The 20,778-nt window shown below is 43.9% G+C and overlaps 1 long non-coding RNA gene and 3 other non-coding genes across 4 annotated transcripts; all 4 read right to left on the bottom strand.

The window, feature by feature from the left end:
• Nucleotides 1-17,723: 17,723 nt before the first annotated feature.
• On the bottom strand, nucleotides 17,724-20,726 carry LOC125109235 (uncharacterized). The gene is made up of 5 exons (XR_007130157.1): nucleotides 20,601-20,726; nucleotides 20,071-20,290; nucleotides 18,739-18,789; nucleotides 18,200-18,274; nucleotides 17,724-17,959 (listed from the first exon to the last, which is right to left on the bottom strand). It is a non-coding gene; the product is annotated as an uncharacterized LOC125109235 (long non-coding RNA).
• LOC125110194 (small nucleolar SNORD12/SNORD106) lies at nucleotides 18,426-18,519 on the bottom strand. The gene has a single exon (XR_007130516.1). It is a non-coding gene; the product is annotated as a small nucleolar SNORD12/SNORD106 (small nucleolar RNA).
• On the bottom strand, nucleotides 18,865-18,955 carry LOC125110193 (small nucleolar SNORD12/SNORD106). The gene has a single exon (XR_007130515.1). It is a non-coding gene; the product is annotated as a small nucleolar SNORD12/SNORD106 (small nucleolar RNA).
• Nucleotides 20,366-20,457, bottom strand: LOC125110192 (small nucleolar SNORD12/SNORD106). The gene has a single exon (XR_007130514.1). It is a non-coding gene; the product is annotated as a small nucleolar SNORD12/SNORD106 (small nucleolar RNA).
• Nucleotides 20,727-20,778: the final 52 nt, after the last annotated feature.

The raw sequence follows: 20,778 nt of genomic DNA, 5'->3' as shown, positions 1-20,778 counted from the left end.
AATATGTGCAATATAGTGTACTTCAATTATACCCCAAGCAAGCTGAGAAAAAAAAAATTGACTCAAAAGAAAAACCAGCAACAAAAGACATGTTTGTAAGAACAGCAACCAATTTAACTACCTTTACTTTCAGGGAGGGGGGTGGACAGGAACCATCACTCGTTACATTCCATGAAGCTTTCTGATCTTGTTTGCAACAAGCATACATGACTTCTGAGTTTAAGAAAAAGAAGAAAACACATCTTTTGACTCCAAGCCTCAGCTCAGGTCTCAGGAGGCCGGTCACTTGTCCCCAAATGGACCAGGTCACTAGGTCGTGCTGCCAAACAAAGTCACCTCCTAGATTTGAGCCAAGGGTTTCTAGGGGCCAATTTCCAACTAGAGACAATGAAAAACGTGCTCCTCGGAACAGGGACTTTATTTACATTTTATATCTATGTTCCGGACTGGGGCCTGGACAGGATGGTTGCCCAGGAAGATAATGGAGTCATTTCTCTCTACCCAAGACTGGGCTCCCCTTGCCAACTTCCCATCTGGGTAATTAAACAAACTGGCAGGCCTGTATTGGTCTCGGTGGCATTTGTGGGACAGAGGACAGGGCACCTCTAGCTGCCGCACTCAGCTTCTCCAGAAGGATGAGTTCCTAGGTGACTTTAGGACCAGCAAGATGAGCCCAGGTTGGGGTTCTCAGCCCCAACTTGGCTAAGTCCAGAACCGAGGCAAACATGGACCTCTTGGCATGTCAGGGGGGTGGGAACAGCTGTCTGAGCTTATGTTTGTGTGGTTGCCCATGTGTGCCCTCCTATTCTTCCTAACTTCACCCTGGACATTAATTCCTTTAATACCACAAGAGTTCTCCACCCTACAGCTAGTCCGTCTGTCTCACCAACTTTCTTTCCTCCTCCATAACTAGCACCAAGATATTGCAGGGAAATGCCCCCCTTCTCTGCCCCCAAATCAAGAAGGCAAATTTTTAAAAGTTTTTATTTATTTTTAGTATCGCTACACCCAATGTGGGGCTCAAACTCAGAATCCTGAGATCAAGAGTCACTCACTCTTCTGAGCCAGGCCGACTCCCTAAAAAGGTAAATTTTGGTTCAACTTGGCCCTCACTACCCAGAGCACGGTCCAACATTAGCATCACCTGGGAACTTGTTGGAAATGCAGAGTCTCAGGGTCCATCCCAGATGTACTGAGCCAGAATCTTCCTTTTCACAAACTCTCTGGTGATTTGAACACATTAGTTCGCAACCCTGGCTGGACATTAGAAGCCCCGGAAAAGTTTTCTTATGTCTGCTATACCTGGGATCTTTTGCCGAGATTTTGATTCATTTGATTTGGAATACGACCTGGACATCTGTATTTTTTTACAGTAAAACATAATTTTAGTAAAATGCACTTACCTTAAATGAATCGCTTAGCATTTTTTACACACGTGTGCACCCATGTAGCCACCACTCAGATAATGGCATAGAAGGTTTCGAAAAGCACCCCCAATAATTCCGTATTGTCCCTTCGAGGTAGGGTGAAGAACCATCCCTGTTTGTCCAGGACTGAGTGTTTTTTTTTTTTTTTTTTCAGGACATGGGACTGTCAGTACTAAAACCCAGACTTGGGGGATGGGGGTCAGGGACGAGGACAAGTTAGTTGCTAACACTACTTCCAGGTCTATACCCTAGCCTACCTCCAGAGGGTGCCATTCTCCTGATTTTTATCGAGCAGAAAATTTTAAGCTTCCCCCCAGATGACTTTAATGTGCAACCAGGGCTGACCCAGGTCCTCCAGAAACACCTGGAGGCCCTGTGAAATCATTGCTGTGCCTCACCCCTACACATGCTAATTCAGTAGGTTTGGGGCAAAGCCAAGAATTTGCCTTTCTAACAAGTTTCACAGGTGATGCTGATGCTACTGTTCCAGGTAGCTTCCTCTGAGAACTACAGGTCTGAGCCAATCACAGGAATTCTCCCCTGGCCAATGGAGGATTAGGCTCGGACACGTGACACACTTCTGGCCGAGGGGCACGAGGAGAGGACTTCCCAGCACTTCTCGGACAGCCTTCAGGTAGTCTGTTAAAATGGTTGTGCACGGGGGATCTGGGTGGCTCAGTGGTTTAAGCCTCTGCCTTGGCTCAGGTCAAGATCTCAGGGTCCTGGGATCAGGCCCTGCATCCGGTTCTCTGCTCAGCGGGGAGCCTGCTTCCCCCTCTCTCTCTGCCTGCCTCTCTGCCTACTTGTGATCTCTCTCTCTCTCTCTCTGTCATATAAATAAATAAAATCTTTAAAAAAAAATGGTTGTGCACATCAGCAGCCCTGGGTGGGTGTAGGAGGCTCCTGGAACAGATTTTTCTCACTGATAGATGCATGGGAAGGGCTGCTGTCCTCTTTCTTGAAAGTTTGGTTGTTCTGGGCGTGGCCCTTGGGGTTCTCATGACCCTGAGGCAACCAGCCTGAGGACTGACCATGAACCCCCCAGGGTAGCGGAGAGGAAAGCGGAAGAGAGCCCGAGTCCTTGAAGAGGTTGCAGAACTGCTGGATCAAACTCACTACCGTCTCGGGAATGTCTTTCCTTTCGGTTTAAATCACATATAGTTGGGTTTTCTCCTGTTTGTGTTCAAAAGCATGGAATACCCCGCCATTCAAATTATGGCCCAAGAACCAGCAGCATTGGCATCCCCTGGGAGCTTGTTAGTGTCAAATGATAAACTAAAACAATTTAGTAACAATCCTGCTTGTTACAAGACAGAGTGGAGCGCTGCTTCCAAGGGATTTGGGGCAAGACTATTACAAAGCTTAAAGGGGGCAAAGGCACCTCGAAATGGGCTAGGAGGGCATTCACAGGGTATGGTAAGCTGGCTAAAGTGGAGTTGGAAGATTGTAGCTGGTGTGTTACGTTTCCTTGACAGGTGTTTCCTGTAAGCGCAGGCTGATTTAGGATTATGCTTGGGACCTGGGCTGGGCCACGAGGGCAGCCTCCACTTTTTTGTGGGGGGTCCTGATATACAAATTAACCTCATCTCAAGAAATGCAGAATCCGGGGTCCCTGGGTGGCTCAGTGGGTTAAACCTCGGCCTTCAGCTCAGGTCATGATCTCAGGGTTCTGGGATCGAGCCTCACATCGGGCTTTCTGCTCATCGGGGAGCCTGCTTCTGCCTCTCTCTCTGCCTACCTCTCTGCCTACTTATGATCTCTCTCTCTCTCTCTCTGTCAAATAAATAAATAAAATCTTTTAAAAAAATAAAACATTCACTAATTTTCAAAAAAAAAAAAAGTAATGCAGAATCTCGGGCATCAGGGCAGCTCAGTTGGTTAAGCAGCTGACTCTCGATTTTGGTTCAGGTCATCATCTTAGGGTCATGAGATCGAGCCCTGTGGGGGGCTCCGTGCTCAGCGTGGAGTCTGCTTGTCCCTCTCCTGCTGCTCCTCTTCTCTCTCTAATAAATGAATAAATCTGAAAGAAGGAAGGAAGGAAGGGAGATAGGGAGGCAGGGAGGGAGGAAGGAAGGAAGGAAAGAAGAGATGGAGGGAGAGAGGAAGAAAAAGAAAAGCAGAATCTCGTGCCCCACCACAGACATACTGAACCAGAGTCTGCATTTTAATAAGATGCCTCCATTACGGTCTGAGAAGCACTCCTCTAAGTACAGAGCAGCACCCAGGCTTTTGGATTTTCTGCACCGTTCTGTGGGTCACCTCCCCCAACTGATCGCTGCATGAAATCATGTTATTGATAATAATCATATGAGAGGAAATGCTGCATTCTCTAGGCATGTTTCCTTTGTGTCTCATTGGTCAGAACTAGGTCACGTGCCTTAGCCTCCCATGAGGCTGGGAAGGCGAGTGTCTGGTTCCGTCTGCCTCTCTTGTGGGAGACGGGCTCTGCCCACAAGGACCCAAAGGAGGTGAAAACTTATGTCTCCACAAAAACCTGCACAAGGGTGTTTGTAGAAGTTTTATTCATAATTGCCAAAATTTGAGAGCAACCAAGACGTCTTTCAGTTGATGAATGGATAAGCTGCAGGAGACCCAACTGTGGACAATATTTTCCACTGCTGAAAAGAAATGAGCTTTCAAGTCATGAAAAGACATGAAGGAACTTTAAATGTATATTACTAAGCCAAAGAAGCCCCTCTGGAAAGGTTACTGTATGATAGTAACTATGTGCATGTAACATACTGTATCATTCTAATTATATCACGTTCTGGAAAAGGTAAAAACATGGACACAACATAAAGATCAGTGGCTGGGACATCTGGGTGGCTCAGTCGGTGAAGCCTCTGCCTTCAGCTCAGGTCATGATCCCAGCATCCTGGGATCAAGTCCCTCATTGGGCTCCCTGCTTGGCGGAGAGACTGCTTCTCCCTCTGCCTCTGCAGGACTTCCTTCTCCCCCTTCTTGTGCGCTCTCTCACTCTCCTTCTCTCTCTGACAAATAAATAAATAAAATATTTTTAAAAATCAGTGGTTGCCAGAGACAGGGTGAGAAGAGGGATGAACAGGCAGAGCACAGAGGATTTTTAGTGAAAATGCTCTGTATGAAACAGCAATGGTAGATATACAATCGACCCTTGAACAATCCAGGGGTTAAGGACACTGACCCCTGCCCAGTCGTAAACCTGTGTATAACTTTTGGCTCCACCAAAACTTAACTACTAATAGCTTATGTTAACTAGAAACCTTACTAATAAAAGAGTTGATTGACACATAATTGTATATGTTATATGTATTTTATACTGGATTTTTACAATAAAGTAAGCTAGTGAAAAAAAAATGTTATTAAATAGAAAATCGAGGGGCGCCCAGGTGGCTCAGTGGGTTAAGCCTCTGCCTTCGGCTCTGGTTGTGATCTTGGGGTCCTGGGATCGAGCCCCACATCGGGCTCTCCACTTGGTGGGGAGCCTGCTTCCCCCCTCTCTCTCTGCCTGCTTGTGATCTCTCTCTCTCTCTCTGTGTCAAATAAATAAATAAAATCTTTTCTTTTTAAGATTTTATTTTTTTATTTGACAGAGAGAGAACACAAGTAGACGGAGAGGCAGGCAGAGAGAGAGAGAGAGGGAAGCAGGCTCCCTGCGGAGCAGAGAGCCCGATGCGGGACTCGATCCCAGGACTCTGAGATCATGACCTGAGCCGAAGGCAGCGGCTTAACCCACTGAGCCACCCAGGCGCCCAAATAAAATCTTTTTTTTTTTTAAATAAAAAATCATAATGGAGGGGGCCTGGTTAGCTCAGTCAGTGGCATTTATTACTCTTTTTTTTTTTTTTTTTTTTGACAGAGGGACATTTTATTCTGCATCAATATATAACTTAAATCTAACAAATAACTAAAAACAAACATATTTCTTTTTTTTTTTTTTAACATATGGCACTTACTACTCTTGACCTGAGGGTTGTAAGTTCGAGAGCCATGTTGGGTATAGCGATCACTTAAAAATAAATTAACAAAAAAAAAAAAAAAAGAAAATCATGGGACACCTGGGTGGCTAAGTTGGTTGGGCCGTTGCCTTCAGCTTGGATCATGATCCCAGGGTCCTGGAATCGAACCCCGAGTCGGGTTCCTTGCTTGGTGGGGAGCCTGCTTCTCTCTCTGCCTCTGCCTGCCACTCTGCCAGCTTGTCTCTCTCTCTCTCTCTATCTGACAAATAAGTAAATAAAATCTTTTAAAAAAAAGCATAAGGAAGAGAAAATACATTTACAGTACTATACTGTAAAAAATTCATGTATAAGAGGACCCACACAGTTTAAACCCATGTTGTTCAAGGGTCAACTGTATGTCATTATATTTTTGTACCAACCCATAGAAAGTACAGCAACAAGAGAGAATTCTATGGTGAACTGTAGACTTTGGGTGATTATGATGTGTCAATGTAGGTTCACCTTTTATTTTTTTTTAAGATTTTATTTATTTATTTATTTATTTGGCGCCCCAATGTAGGTTCACCTTTGATGAAAAACAAAAATATACCATCCCAGTGAGTGAAGGTGATAATGGGAGAGGCTCCGTGCAAGGGGGCAGAGGGCATATGGGATATCTCTGCATTTTCCTTTAAATTTTGTTGTAAACCTGGGCGCCTGGGTGGCTCAGTGGGTTAAGCCGCTGCCTTCGGCTCAGGTCATGATCTCGGAGTCCTGGGATCGAGCCCCGCATCGGGCTCTCTGCTCTCTCGGGGAGCCTGCTTCCTCCTCTCTCTCTGCCTGCCTCTCTGCCTGCTTGTGATCTCTCTGTCAAAAAAAAAAAAAAAAAAAAAAAAAAACTTAAAAAAAATAAATTTTGTTGTAAACCTAAAACTGCTCTAAAATATTATCTTTAAAAAAAAATAGCCCTAGGATACCTGGGTGGCTCAGTCAGTTGAGCGTCTGCCTTCAGTTCGGCTGGTGATCCCAGGGTCCTGGAATCGAGTCCCGCATGGGGCTCTCTGCTCAGCGGGGAGCCTGCTTCTTCCTCTGCCTGCCACTCCCCCTGCTGCGTCTATCTTTCTCTCTCTCTCTGACAAATAAACAAATAAAATCTTTAAAAAATAGAATAAAAAATAGCCCCCCAGAATACATACAATATATATAAACATACGAAAGATCTAGAAAGATATACAATAAGGTTTGGCAGTGGAGTTTCTGAATTATGTAATAGGGTCTTTTTATTTTTATTCCATGTTTCTGGCTTTCTACAATGTACTTATTCTGCTTTGGTAATGAAGGTTTTTTTTAACTTTTTATTTTGAAGTAATTATAGACTCACAGGAAGCCGCAAATTAGTACATGGAATATCATGTACCCTTCACCTAACTTCCCCCAGCAGTGTCATCCTATATAGCTATCATACCATATATAAACCGGGGAATAGACTTTGGTGCAATATATTTAACTAGACCACAGATCTCATTCTGTTGTCATCGTGTTTTTTCACACTTATATGTGTGTGTGCGCACATACATATAATTCTAAACATTTTTATTCATTAATAAATAGATTCCTGTACTCGTGTTACCACCACAAACAAGACACAAAGGAATTCCCTTGCGGTAACCACTTAGGATTACACTCATCTTCCTATCCCTACACCCAGGCAACCACTAGCCTGTTCTCTACCTCTACAGTTCATTCATTTCAAGGGTGTAATATAAATGATCATACATATGGAACCTTTTGAAATTGGCTTTTGTCAATAACCATAAGGCCCTTGAGATCAGTCTAGGCTGTTGCATGTTGTCCTGGTTCATTCTCCATAATAAAAAGTTATTTTTAATAGTATATTTAAGTATATATCCTATCTGAATTTTAATATATATTTTTCTTACATTTTTAAATTCTAGTGTAGTTAACATACAGTGTTACATTAGATTCATGGGTATAACACAGCGATTCGATAATTCTTTTTTTTTTAATTAATTAATTATTTGTCAGAGAGAGAGAGAGCGCAAATACAGAACCAGGCTGAGTGGCAGACAGAGGCAGAGAGAGAAGCAGCCTCTCCACTGAGCAAGAAGCCAATGCGGCACTTCATCCCAGGACCCTGGGATCACGACCTGAACTGAAAGTAGCCGATTAACCGACTGAGCCACCCAGGCGCCCCAATAATTCTTTTTTTCTTTAAGTAGGCTCCACACCCAACATGGGGCTTGAACTCACAACCCTGAGATCAAGAGTCCACACACTCTACGGACTGAGCCAGCCAGATGCCCTAAATTATCATTATTGTTGTTATTTTTAAGTAATCTCTACACTTAGTATGGGGCTTGAAACCGCAACCCTGAAATCTAGAGTTATGTGCTCCAGTGACCGAGCGAGCCAGGAGCCCCTGATTTCAACAGTTCTATACCAGATCTAGTGCTCATCGTGATAAGCAGACTCTTTAATCCCCATCACCTATCTCACCCAACTCCCATCTACCTCCCCTTCGATGACCATCGGTTTGCTCACTATAGTTGAGCCTGTTTCTTTGTCTCTCTCTTACTCATTTGTTTTGTTCCTTAAATTCCACATATGAATGAAATCGTGTGATATCTGTCTTTCTCTGACAGACTTACTTTGCTTAGAATTATACTCTCTAGCTCCATCTGTGTTTTCGCAAATGGCAAGATTTCATTCTTTTTTATGGCTGAATACTATCCCATTATGTATATACTATGTATATGTACCATACCTTCTTTACCCATTCATCTATCTGTGAGCACTTGGCCTGCTTCCATAATTTGGGTATTATAAATAATGCTGCAATAAAACACAGGGGAGCATGTATCCCTTTGAATTTAGTGTTTTTGTATTTGGGGGGATAAATACCCAGTAGTGTGATGACTGAATCATAGGGTACGTTCCATTTTCAACTTTTTGAGGAAACTCCACACTGTTTTCCACAGTGGCTGCACCAGCTTGCATTCCCACCTACAGTGCAAGAGGGCTCCCCTTTCTCCTCACCCTTGCCAACACCTGTTATTTCTCATGTGGTTGATTTTAGCCTTTCTGACTCGTATTAAGTGATGTCTCATTGTAGTTTCAATTTGCATTTCCCTGATGATGAATGATATTGAACATCTTTTCATGTGCCCGTTGGTCATTTGGATGTCTTCTTTGGAGCAATGTCTGTTCATGTCTTTTGCCCATTTTTAAATTGGATTACTTGCTTTCTGGATGCTGATTGATATATATGTTTTGAACCATATGTATATGGTTCCATATATGCTGTTTGATAAATATATTGATATATATATGGATATACATATGAATATATTGACATATGTTTTTATATATATACGAATATATATGTGGATTGATATGTATGTTTTGAATCACATATATATGGTTCCATATATAGATATATATATATATCCCTATCTATCTATATATATATCCCTATCTATATATATCTATATATCTATGGATATCCATATATCCACATAGGGTTATATATATCCCTATCTCCAAATGTGAGGATAGAGTTTGGAAACCACATGTACATAAGCTTGGTTTCATCCCCCATGATATTCTAGCCTGAAAAATTAATCAGGGAGTTGGTAACTTGGCTATGAACTATTTTAGGGCAGAGACTGAGGGATAATTATCCTTCTTATCTCCTTTTTGGCTCAGCTCTATGATTTGTCCCTGAAATGATTCTAATTAAACACTTGGGGTATGGGGTATAAGTATTCACAAGAATCTTGTTCCAAAGAACAAGTCATGTAAAGCTAGCCAGCAGTGTGTGTGTGTGTGTGTTTGTGTGCGTGTGCGTGTGTGTGCATGCGCGCGCACGTGTGTGTGTTGTTAATAGGGTCATAATACTGGCAGGCACAGAAAATATATTTAACATTCCCTGCAGTTGTTGTGGGAAAATGCTAGAAATGAGAGCAGATCATGGTCTATGTCAGAGGCAGACCCTGTGCCTGGCAGGAGCAATCTGAGCGCAGCTCTGGGAGGCCACTTGCAAAAAGGTTATTTTGGAGTCCCTGGGTTCGAATCCCAGCTCTCCCTCTGTGCCAGTCCTAGCCTACTGGACATAGAACAATTCCAGAAGACTCTGATCAGAGAATACCACAAGCTTACGCACAGAACATAAGCAAACCACAGGGCTGGCAAGGAACCCTGGTGCTGGAAACAGAAGGGGGCACCCCTGCACTTGAAGGTGCCAGGGAAGAAGGAGCCCACTACCATAGCCCGGAAGGAGGGTTAGGTGGAGGAGCTCCTGAAGAAGCACCCTGCAGGGAGAAGCCAGAGGAATGGCTAGCTCAGCCTCAATTGCCCTTCTCCCTTCCAACCTGCTGCTGAAGCCTGCGGCACAGGGCTCAAGCCCTCCAGGCTCCAGGAGCACTGAGCAAGGTAGACAAGGGTGAGGAGGCAATGGAAGACATTGGCAGAGCCATTTATTCAGTTTCCTCATCTATAAGGCTGGAATAATAATATTAGCTCCCTTGGAGATTTGAGGTAAGGAGTAAATTATAACACATCAAGTACCTTGTGTGGAGCCTGGTAGAACATTGCAACAAATGGCAATTACAGACGACGATCCTGACAAGGACAACTCGAGTAGGGGGAAATGGGGCGTAGAGAGAGGTCTGCTTGGACTTGACCGAATGGTGGGACAGAGAAACATTGGCGGCAGCCTGCCAAGTGGCACTATAATAAATACCACCACACTCCCTAGGTAGCTGCTCTGGCTATAAAAACAGCAGGTCAACCTGGGCAGAACCAAAAGTGACATCAGATTTCCAGACTGCCCCAATGCCATTTTAACACAGGAGAGAGGGGAAAAAAAAAAAAAAGCAAGGTGCCTCAGTAGCAAGGTCATTAAGTGTCTACCTTCAGCTCAGGTCATGATCCCAGGGTCCTGGGATTGAGCCCCACATCAGGCTCCCTGCTCGGCGGGAGGTCTGTTTCTCCCTCTCCCGCTCTCCCTGTTTGTGCTCCCTCTCTTGCTGTGTCTGTCAAATAAATAAATAAAATCTTAAAAAATAATAATAAAAAGCTCTCACCTTCCAGGACAGCCCCCCACCCAAGCCTTCCCACCTGCAGACTGTGGCCCTTCCCGCAGGTCTGTTTTAGCAAAAGGACCATTTGTTTAAATGAGCCTGCCAAGGGAGAGGATCCAGATTTTTCCTTTTCTTTTTAAAAAAGCTGCGGATATAAATAAGCCCAAGATGGTCTGTTTCTGCCATGACTAACAGATTTAAAAAAAAAAGAAAAGAAAAGAAAAAACAGTCACCTTCTAAAAAGACCTGCAATTAATGAACATTGGGACCTTGGGAGGAATTGATCAGGGGCCTGCCAATCCCATCACCCAGACTTTGAAGCCAGTTTAGAATCTATAAATGCAATTTCCCCCCCCCCAGATAATCTTGGAGGAATAAAATCCAAGTTGACAGAGAGTATGGAAGTTACTCAGAACGTATAAAGCCCCTCAAGGCATCCTATTCAAGAGCAGATGCCATTGTCCCAAGCCAGGTGCTCCCAGGAAGGAGGTTGCCAGATTTAGCAAATAGAAACACGCAACACCCAGTTACATGTGAATTTCAGATAAACAACAAATAATTTTAACTGTGTCCCACATATTGCAAGGGATGTACTTATGCTAAAAAATTATTTGTGATTTATCTGAGATTTACATAGAACTGGACATCATGTGTTCTATCTGGCTCAGGAATGATGGATGGACGGAAGCTGAAAAGGATACAGCTCAAATTGCAGAGGTCTCAAGTTGGCAGCCTCCAGGCCCTCTGAGGCCCACACATTTTCTAAGTCTTCACAGTTTATAAAATTGGAATCTGTTGCTTACAGTTTAAGGCTTTCTAGCTTCCTTTAAAAATGGGAAGCTCCAACCATGCTGGGAGTAGCCACCCTACTATGATAACATTATGGGGACAGAAGGGAATGTGGGAAAGTGAAAATCTGATCACTAAGGCATTAGATTGAAGGGATCATGGGTAAATTTGTTTCTGGTTGGTTTAGGGGAAGCACCCTTAGCACCCTTAGCACATTTCAGGCCTGGGGAACTTTCCCTTTCTCGGGCTTTGCTGCTGCAGTCAACCCCAGAAGTGCTAGCTGCACTTACAGCATATCTGAAAAGCTCACCCTTACACTAGGCCACCACCAACCCCTTTTCCCCCTTCCCAGCCCAAAGGTGGAGGCTTTGCGCCCACCCGTTGGAGAAATGTGTGCCCCCAGCGCCCCCTGCAGACACAGGCTGGAGCTGCAAGTCCTGGATGGGACCCCACGCTCCTTCCTTCTTAACTCTTGCGCCACAATGAGGACTGAGGCTTGCAAAATCTAGGAGGAAAAAGGAAAAGAAGAAGATTAAAAGAAACTAAAAACTGGGGCGCCTGGGTGGCTCAGTGGGTTAAAGTCTCTGCCTTCAGCTCGGGTCATGATCCCAGGCTCCTAGGATCGGGCCCCACATCGGACTCTCTGCTCGGCGCGGAGCCTGCTTTCTCCTCTCTCTGCCTGCCTCTCTGCCTACTTGTGATCTCTGTCAAATAAATAAATAAAATCTTAAAAAAAGAAAAGAAAGAAACAAAAAACCCTGGGGCTAATGATACATTATATGTTAATAAAAAATGAAAAAATTAAAAAAAAAGAAACTAAAAAATAAGCGTTTGAGAAGCTCTTTTCATGTTCCAAGCAGAGTTACAAATGTTCCTTTACTCCTCAAAATATCCCCAAACGGTGGGTCCCGTTAATGTCCTGATTTTTCAGACAAAGTGAGGTTCAGAAATGTGAATCGCTTATTTTAAAATTTAATTTTAGTTAACATACAGTGCAATACTGGCTTTTGAAGTAGAAAGAGATGTGAATCACTTGCTTAAAGACTGCATGGTTAATAAAGGGCAGAGCTAGGATTCAAACCCAGGAAATCCAATTCCAGAGCCCACGTTTGTTGTTAATATTTTTTATATTATCATACAATAAGGTTGACTTTAGTTTTTCTTCTGGTGTACAGTTCCACAGGCTTTAATAAAGGTATAAATTCATGTAACCATCGCCACAATAAGGACACCCCTCACTTCCTTGTGCTATTCCTTTATATTCACACCTCCTGCCCATCCTAACTGGCAACCGCCAGTCATCTGTTTCCCATCATGGTAGTTTTTCCTTTTCAAGAATGTCAAATAAATAGAATCACATGGTGTGTAACCATTTGAGACTGGCTTCCCTCTCTTGGCATATGTCTTGGGTTTCATCCAAATTATTGCCTGCATTACTGGTTCATCCCTTTTGGCCTGGGACGGGGAGGGGGGAGATGGTTATACCTTATTGAACACTTAACCCCCCCAAGTGCTACACTAAGCATTTTGACATATCTCATTTGATCCTCACAGATTCCCAAGAGGAAGGTAATATTATACCCATTTTATAGATGGGAGATCTGGAGCTAAGAGCTGGCTGTATGCCTGGAGCCAGGACTAATCCGAGACTCAGAACCATTTATAAAATTGCTCTGTTCCCAGCCAACAAAGAGTGAGGTACAGGGGAGACAATACTGCCTCCTGCTCGAATTCTGGAAGATGATCTGTGAATCCCTTCTCTTTCTCCACAGCTTTCCAGAAATGCTTGTGATTCCATTTACGCAGCTGGGGAGGGTCTGAAGCAAAAGCTCTTGCAAGACAATAGAGCACAGAAATTAGGAGCCCAGGATGAAGTTCATATCCCAGCTCTCACTTCCAAGGTGTGTGACCTCAAGTAAGTTGCTAAGCCTCCCTGAGTCTCAGTTGTCCAGTCTTTAAAATGGGTTAGTAAGGGGCATTTGTGTGGCTCAGTCGGTTAAGTTTCTGCGTTCGGCTCAGGTTGTGATCCCAGGGTCCTGCGATCAGGACCTACATTTGGCTCCCTGCTCAGCGAGGAGTCTGCTTTTCCCTCTCCCTTTGGAGGTCCTCCTGCTTGTGCTCTCCTGCTCTCCCTCTTTCTCTCTTTGTCAAATAAATAAGTAAAATATTTAAAATTAATTAATTTTTTAAAATGGGATAGTAACAAGCAGGGTTGAGGTATAGATTAAAAGAGATAATAAATAACAGAATATTACACACGGTAAACACACAATGAACACATTTATTCTTCTTACAGTTCCCCAACAGAGACCTCTTCCCATCTCAACATGACAGGAAGATTTGTTTATTCACTAGATAGGAACTGTGTCCTTACTATTTGCTAGGTCTTAGGCTAAATGCTTTGCAGACATGAGTTTATTGAACCTTACAATTCTCTGAAGTAGATATTGTTATGATCCCCATTTCACAGATAGGGAAACTGAGGCTTATAGAGGCGAAGTTATTTGCCAGATCCCTCAGCTTGGAGGACAAAGAATTAAAGTGACACTGAAGCATCAAATGTTTGCGGGGGGGGCGCCTGGGTGGCTCAGTGGGTTAAAGCCTCTGCCTTCAGCTCAGGTCATGATCTCAGGGTCCTGGGATCGAGCTCCGCATCGGGCTCTCTGCTCAGCCTGCCTCTCTGCCTACTTGTGATCTCTGTCTGTCAAATAAATAAATACAATCTTTTTAAAAATGTTTGGTGGGACTGAAGCTAAGACAGGATGCAGAGTTTGAGCATTCAAGACCTATCATTGGCCCTGGAGCTCAGGGAAGCAGCAACAGCAAAAAGCCAAGAAAGGACTAGATTGGGGGCCCCCAGCTGGTGGGCATTTGGGGCCACTTCTGAACTCAGAAGTATCTCACTGACAAGGAAGCCCAGCGAAAGTGTGGGAACTTTTCATTTAAACTTTTAAGAGCCAGAAATTGAGTCCTTCCTATGTCCACTAGACAGCATATCCGTGACTGACCGCCATCAAGCCAAAGTTACAAAGTCAAGGGCGAAGCTGACAGGGTTCAAGTCCTAGCTCTGCTACGCTTCCCAGCTCTGTTGACCTTAGGCGAGTTGTTTGACCTCTCTGAGACTGTTGCTTCAATTGTCAAATGAGATTAATAATACAAACTACCTCACAGGGTTGTCAGAAGAATGTTTGATTACAAGGACTGCAATTAACACATAGTAAGGGCTTGATAAATATTAGCCCTTGTTTTTATTCCTGATTATTCTGATTATTATCTGATTATTCCTGCAAGGGCAAGTACATAAAAGAGAGAAGTAGATCATGGTAGGACCTGGAAAGCACATGACCTGCCAAAAGGGATGGTTGTTACTCAGCCATAGTCATTGTTATGAGGCAGGAAAATGGTTCCATTGGGGCCAGACCTTCCAGTTCTCCACTCAAAGCCACACTGGCCTTCTTTCTGCTCTAAACACAGCATCCAGCAGGCATATTCTGCCTCAGGGCCTTTATACTGGCCTGGAATTTCACTGATACTCACACCATTCACTCCCTGATCTATTTCAGCTCTGCGCTCAACTGCTCACCTATACATTTCCAATTCTATTCCTTTTTCCTACTGTACTGAGTTTTCCACATTGTATTTATCATTTATTTTTTTAAAAGATTTTTATTTATTTATTTGACAGACAGAGATCACAAGTAGGCAGAGAGGCAGGCAGAGAGAGAGGAGGAAACAGGCTCCCCGCCAAGCAGAGAGCCCAATGCGGGCCTTGATCCCAGAACCCTGGGATCATGACCTGAGCCAAGGGCAGAGGCTTTAACCCACTGCGCCACCCAGGCGCCCCTGTATTTATCACTTAATAACATACTATTATTGTTTTATACTATTATCCTATTATTGTTTTATACTGTAATAGTATAATTATACTATACTATTATATGCTATAATAGTATTATTATACTATTATTGTTTTATACTATTATTGTTCTTCCCTCCACTGGCAAGTTAATCTTCTACACTGGCAGTATTTTTTTTCCCCACTATTGTATTCTCGGCACCTAGAATGGAGTCTGGCACATGGTAGGTACTCAATAAATATTTATGGAATGGGTTGTGTCTTCATGCTACCAGTTCATGAGTACTAGTTCAAGGAATCATTTGGTCATTTTTGCTTTATTGAGCACCTACTGTATGCAAGGAATAGCTCTGGAAACTCCAGAGGATGCAGAGAACAGAAAATACTCCTTGTCCTAGCAGAAGGGAGTTAAGTTGGGAAGGGAAAAGAAGGGACTTTGGAGTCGAACACGTCAGAGTTTGTGACCCAATTGTCTCACACAGAACTGGGGAAACCATACCTCTCTGAACCTCACTCCTTCATCTGTGCAGTTGGGATAAGAATCATGTTCTCTCCTCATTGGGCTGTCATGATGAGTAACGAAGTGTGCATGTCAAGTGTCTTAACACAGTCCAGCCTCAAGGCAAGTGTGTGATTCATTCTTTCATTTAGCAAATATTGAGTGGCCTCCCACATACCAGGCACTGTGCCACTTGTGGAGGGGCCATAGACAAAGAAGGGAAAGTTGCTACATACATGGAGTCCAGGTTTAATGGGGGTGGGGGAGTGAGGGGGGGTACCAACGATAAACAAATATACTATATAAATATACCTACAGTATGTGCGTATGTGTCACTTAAGCAGAGATAAATACTTTGAAAAAAATACAAGGTGAGGGAACAGAAAGAGAAGGGAATATTATTTTAGATAGGTCCCCTGGAGAGGTGACATTTGAATAAACACACTTGATTGAGCCAAGGAGGGAAACCATGCAAAGATCTGAAGAGTCTAGGATTGATTGGTTGATCCAAGGAGGGGAAGTAGCAAGTGCAAAGATTCTGACGTAGAAGTGATTGTCAAGTGATGGAGGAAGAGTTTGGTGGCTGAAAGAGACGGAAAGAGAAAGGGATAGGTCAGAGATTAAGACAGAGGAAATAGGGAAGGCCAGACTCCGGCTTTTACTCTGAGTGAGGTGTGGACGTGCTGGAGGGTTTTGAGGATGGTGGCATGATCTTTGTTTTCCAGCATCACTCTAGCTGCATAATAGATCATAGAGGGGAGTGGTAGTAGCAAGACCAGTAATCAGAGCTTGGAGGATGGTTTGGATCAGCAAAGTGGTAGCAATGTTGGAACAAATTTCAGGTCTTGAAGGCAGAACCAATGGGATTTGCTGATCGTTTCACACGTGCAACAAGAGCAAAACGTGAAGAATTCCCCAAATGTTCTACCTGAGCAACTACACCAAAGGTGTCAATACAAAAAGAAATGGCTATGGGAGAGGCAGCTTTGATGGGAGAAGGGGAGAAGTTCAGTTTTTCCAAATTTGGCTTTTTTTTTTAAGATTATTTGAGAGCGAGCATGAGCAGGGAGGAGGCTCAAACAGGACCCTGAAATTATGACCTGAGCCCAGATGCTTAACCAACTGAGCCAGCCAAGCACCCCTAGTTTTTGGTTTCAATTGAATGCATGAAGGGGAACACAAACTTGGAAATGTAGGCTGGGCCCCCAGTTTTGAATGCCCTGACAGATTCAGGAAGGTCAGTGGGCTGATCCAAGTTGGTGATATTCACGTCAAGACCATTATAGTAGAGCTTTGGATTACGGAGAGACCATTATAGTAGAGTTTTGGATTACAGAGCTCTGGATTTATTGCTGGATCAATTACCCCCAAAACTAGTTACTTAAACATTTCATCTTATTTTCTGTAGGTCACTAAACCAGGCACTGCTTGAATGGGTCCAGTTTCAGGGTCTCTTGAATGTATGAAGATGCCAGTGGGGAAGGATCTGCAGTCCTTGGCAGGCCTGGGTTCTATGCACATGCTTGCCTGGATCCCACCTTGCTACGTGGACGTTTCCCATTGATAGCTTGCTTCATCAAAGCCAGCCAAGGAATAAAACAGGTATGAATGGAACTAGCAAGAGAACAAATTTGGGGGTCAATTCTCCAGTGACTTACCCTCTTTCATGTTTTCTGTTCATTTGAAGCACTAAGTCCAACACACTCAAAGGGAGGGAGATCACATGTGGAGTCAATAGCAAGCTCTAGCTTAGAAGGCACAATATAAATGGCCCAGTGTGAAATCCCATCTTTCCTGAGTGAGACAATCTTAAGACAACATATATTAAATTGAGGCAGGGGAGTGGTAAGAGTTAGATGAAACTAGATTGGCCATGTATCTTAGACCAATCTAGAATTTCCCATGGTTAAATAGTAAAAACATGTAAATCAAGTATAGCCCTAATCATATACACGGATCTCACAAATCACTGGACCTGTGCTTTAGTGTACCTGTTTAGAAATGCCTGCAGAATGTACAAGTGTGCGATCAGCCCTCCTTTTTCTCTGCCCCTGGAGTTTGACCCCTGTAGACACGATTGCTACTGATTATCCATGGTTCAATGTTTACCTCCATTAATCAAACACAAGAGCATTTTTGTTTTAAGAATTTTATTTTCTCATCCAGATAGGAATGATAAAAGCTAAAAATTTTTACCAAGTTTAACCATAATCCCGGATTCTCCAAAATGGGCACAGGCCTCTAGACAATCCTCAGGTTACACAAAACCTTTTTGAGACAGATTCAACCAGAACTATCACTCTTTCTCAGGGAAGCACAGGATCAATCTTTTCCAAGACTTGGAGTCCAGCTCCATAGTTGAGAAATTCCTTTAAAAAAAAATTATAATCAGTATTTAATTCTTATGTAAAAAGCTACTTGTTTGGGATATGGGTGGTACCGATACATCCTACTCTTTGTCTTAATTTTCCCCTCCTGTTTTACCACCACTTGAGAAGTGGGTTCCCAGGTTACTCCCCAGCAGGCAAACTCAGTACCTCTATGGGGGAACGTTTAATCACCTTTAAAGAGGGTGGATACTTAGATAATGCCATTTGCAGAAACCTCACCTGCTACAGGTCAGAATGAACCAAGCTCATCAGGCTGCATCTACGTACTGTCCTGTGGCTCACAGGGCTCCTGACCTGTAGAAAGTTAGCAGGTCCAACAAGGTAAGGAACCTGATTCCTGGTGGGGAGAAAACCAACCAAGCCCAAACGCCACTTAAAAACACTTAAAACACACACACACAGCACAAGTTAGCGGTAAGCAGAAAACAGAGAAGTTATCTCTGGGGCCAATGCATCAGACAAAACACTGGCTAAAGGTTCAGTTCGATCAACATGGTCGATCTGATGGGGAAAAAAGTTATGTCATCAATTGCGATGGCCAAATTTGAGTTAGAGCAGAACACCGGGCACAGACAGTCCCGTATTTAAAATAGGATGCTGCCTGGCTGGCTCCGAAGAGCATGTGATTCTTGATCTTGGGGACAGGAATTCGAGCTTCACGCTGGCTGTAGAGATTACTTAAATAAACTTCAAAATAGGAGTTGTTATCTCTCCTATTTTCCAGATCCCGTCTATTCAGCCACATGGACATCACTTACCAACATCTCATTCCTGGTCTACTCGAAGTCTGCTTTCCGCCAACAGTAACTCTAAAATGAAAAAACAAACATGAGCTCCCATCAGCTAGATGCTCAAGGGAAGTGAGGGACGAAGGAGCTACTCAAGTTGGCATATCAGACAGAAACTGGCTTAGGAAAGTTAGATCAACATGGTCGATCTGTTGGGGAAAAAAGTTCAGTCATCATATATGCCAGTAGGAAAAGCTCCTGTTCTCAGGTGTTAGATTTTAACGCAAAATGCCATCACCAAAAACCCGACTTACAGGAACACTCTGACACCAGTTTGATGACAAATCTGTCCCCCAATAAGTCCTGCCCTTAAGGTGCCATTCCTGGACTCAAGCAAATTAAAATGGTACACAGCTGAGAATTGGTGGTTGGGTCAACCAAAAACACAAATTTAAAAAAAAAAAAAAAATCCTCATGTGGGGTGCCTGGATGGCTGGGTCGGTAGAGCATGTGACTCTTGATCTCTAGGTTGGGAGTTTGAGCCCCAGATTGGGTGTAGAGTACTTTAAAAATTTTTAGCTAAAATATTCTCCTTGGGCGCCTGGGTGGCTCACTGGGTTAAGCCTCTGCCTTCAGCTCAGGTCGTGATCTCAGGGTTCTGGGATGGAGCCCCATATGGGGCTCTCTGCTCGGCAGGGAGCCTGCTTCCTCCTCGCTCTCTGCCTGCCTCTCTGCCTACTTGTGATCTCTGTCAAATAAATAAAATCTTAAAAAAAATATATATATATTCTCCTTTGTAGAGGCCACTTTTAAGCAGTAGGTTCAAGCAATGGAAACCGGAATGAACTTACCTGGGCCCACAGTAACCACCTGGTTGAAGGCAAACAAGCCCTTTCGGTGACCCACCTCAAAATACCTGTAAGCCCTAGATGACGGATATGAGCTACTTAAAACTGAGCACAGGTACCAAAAAAGGAAAATTCCATTCATTCCCATCCCTTCTCGCCTTCCCCCTTCACTACAGCCCCCAGCTATGCCTCCTGGCAGTTTAACCAAAGAACATCTCTTGTTCTGCCTCTAGCAAATTCTTTCCTCCACCTGCCCGCGCCGCCAGCCTCTGCTTGGAAACGTACAGTATGCTCAAGAAAACGGTCTATCAAAAAAAGGCCTCACATGGGAAGAAACGGGATCCAAAAATGTGTTTTCAGGAGCATTCAAGAGACCTTTAAAGAATCAATATCTATTCACTTTAAAGAGATTTTCCCACCTTGAGGAATTCTTTTTCCTAAATCTGTTTTCACCTTAGTCTAAAAGATACGTTAGAACCGTGATAAAATGAAGTGTCCTGCGCACCTTACTTACAAGTAAAATTAGCTAAGGCTGAATCTCCATTCTTTTCCAAGTTTGCCCAGCACACGAAGAGGCTCCCAGACCACGCGTTTCCTACGACAGGCCAGGATACAAATGCTTACGCCGGAGATCAGGAGACGAAAGGCTGCAGAGCTCTACGGGGGGCTCTCTTGAAGGCCCAGCAGCGACCCCCTCCTCTGGGATCCATTCTGTACCCTCCGATCGCGCCGACCTGCGAACCAACAAAGAAAGGTACCCATCGCCATCTTCTCACGGTTGGGATCGGAACATGGCGGGGCCTCCTGAGGCCGGTGTGATCAGAACTAACTGGCCAATGTTCAAAGACATCAGCATTGTCGATCTGATGGGGAAAAAAGCGAAATCATCATTTACACCGGCCAAGGACCAGGTCCGCACGGAGGCGCGGATTTTTCCAGTTCTAACTGGTTTCCCCGACGCCTATTTAGGGTCAGAGCAGAGGGAGCCAGAGGGAAAAGGAGGAACAGAGATCTTGAAAGACGAACAGCAGTGTCTCCACTCACCACATACAGCAGCAAACGCGGGTTGCCGGGCCCGCACCACAACGGATGAAGCGCAGCCGAGAGGACGTAAAAGCGAGCGAGCCGAAGACGCAAAAGAAAGAAAAGAACCCCAGACTTCTCTTATATAACCAGGGGAAGCTCTCGCGCCTGCGCACTGCACTCGAGGAGCTTCCCCTTC

Source organism: Lutra lutra, chromosome 9 (assembly GCF_902655055.1).
Source record: "Lutra lutra chromosome 9, mLutLut1.2, whole genome shotgun sequence".
Lineage (NCBI taxonomy): Eukaryota > Metazoa > Chordata > Mammalia > Carnivora > Mustelidae > Lutra > Lutra lutra.
The sequence above is the reverse complement of the archived record's forward strand: the minus strand, read 5'-3'. Positions and strand labels throughout refer to the sequence as shown.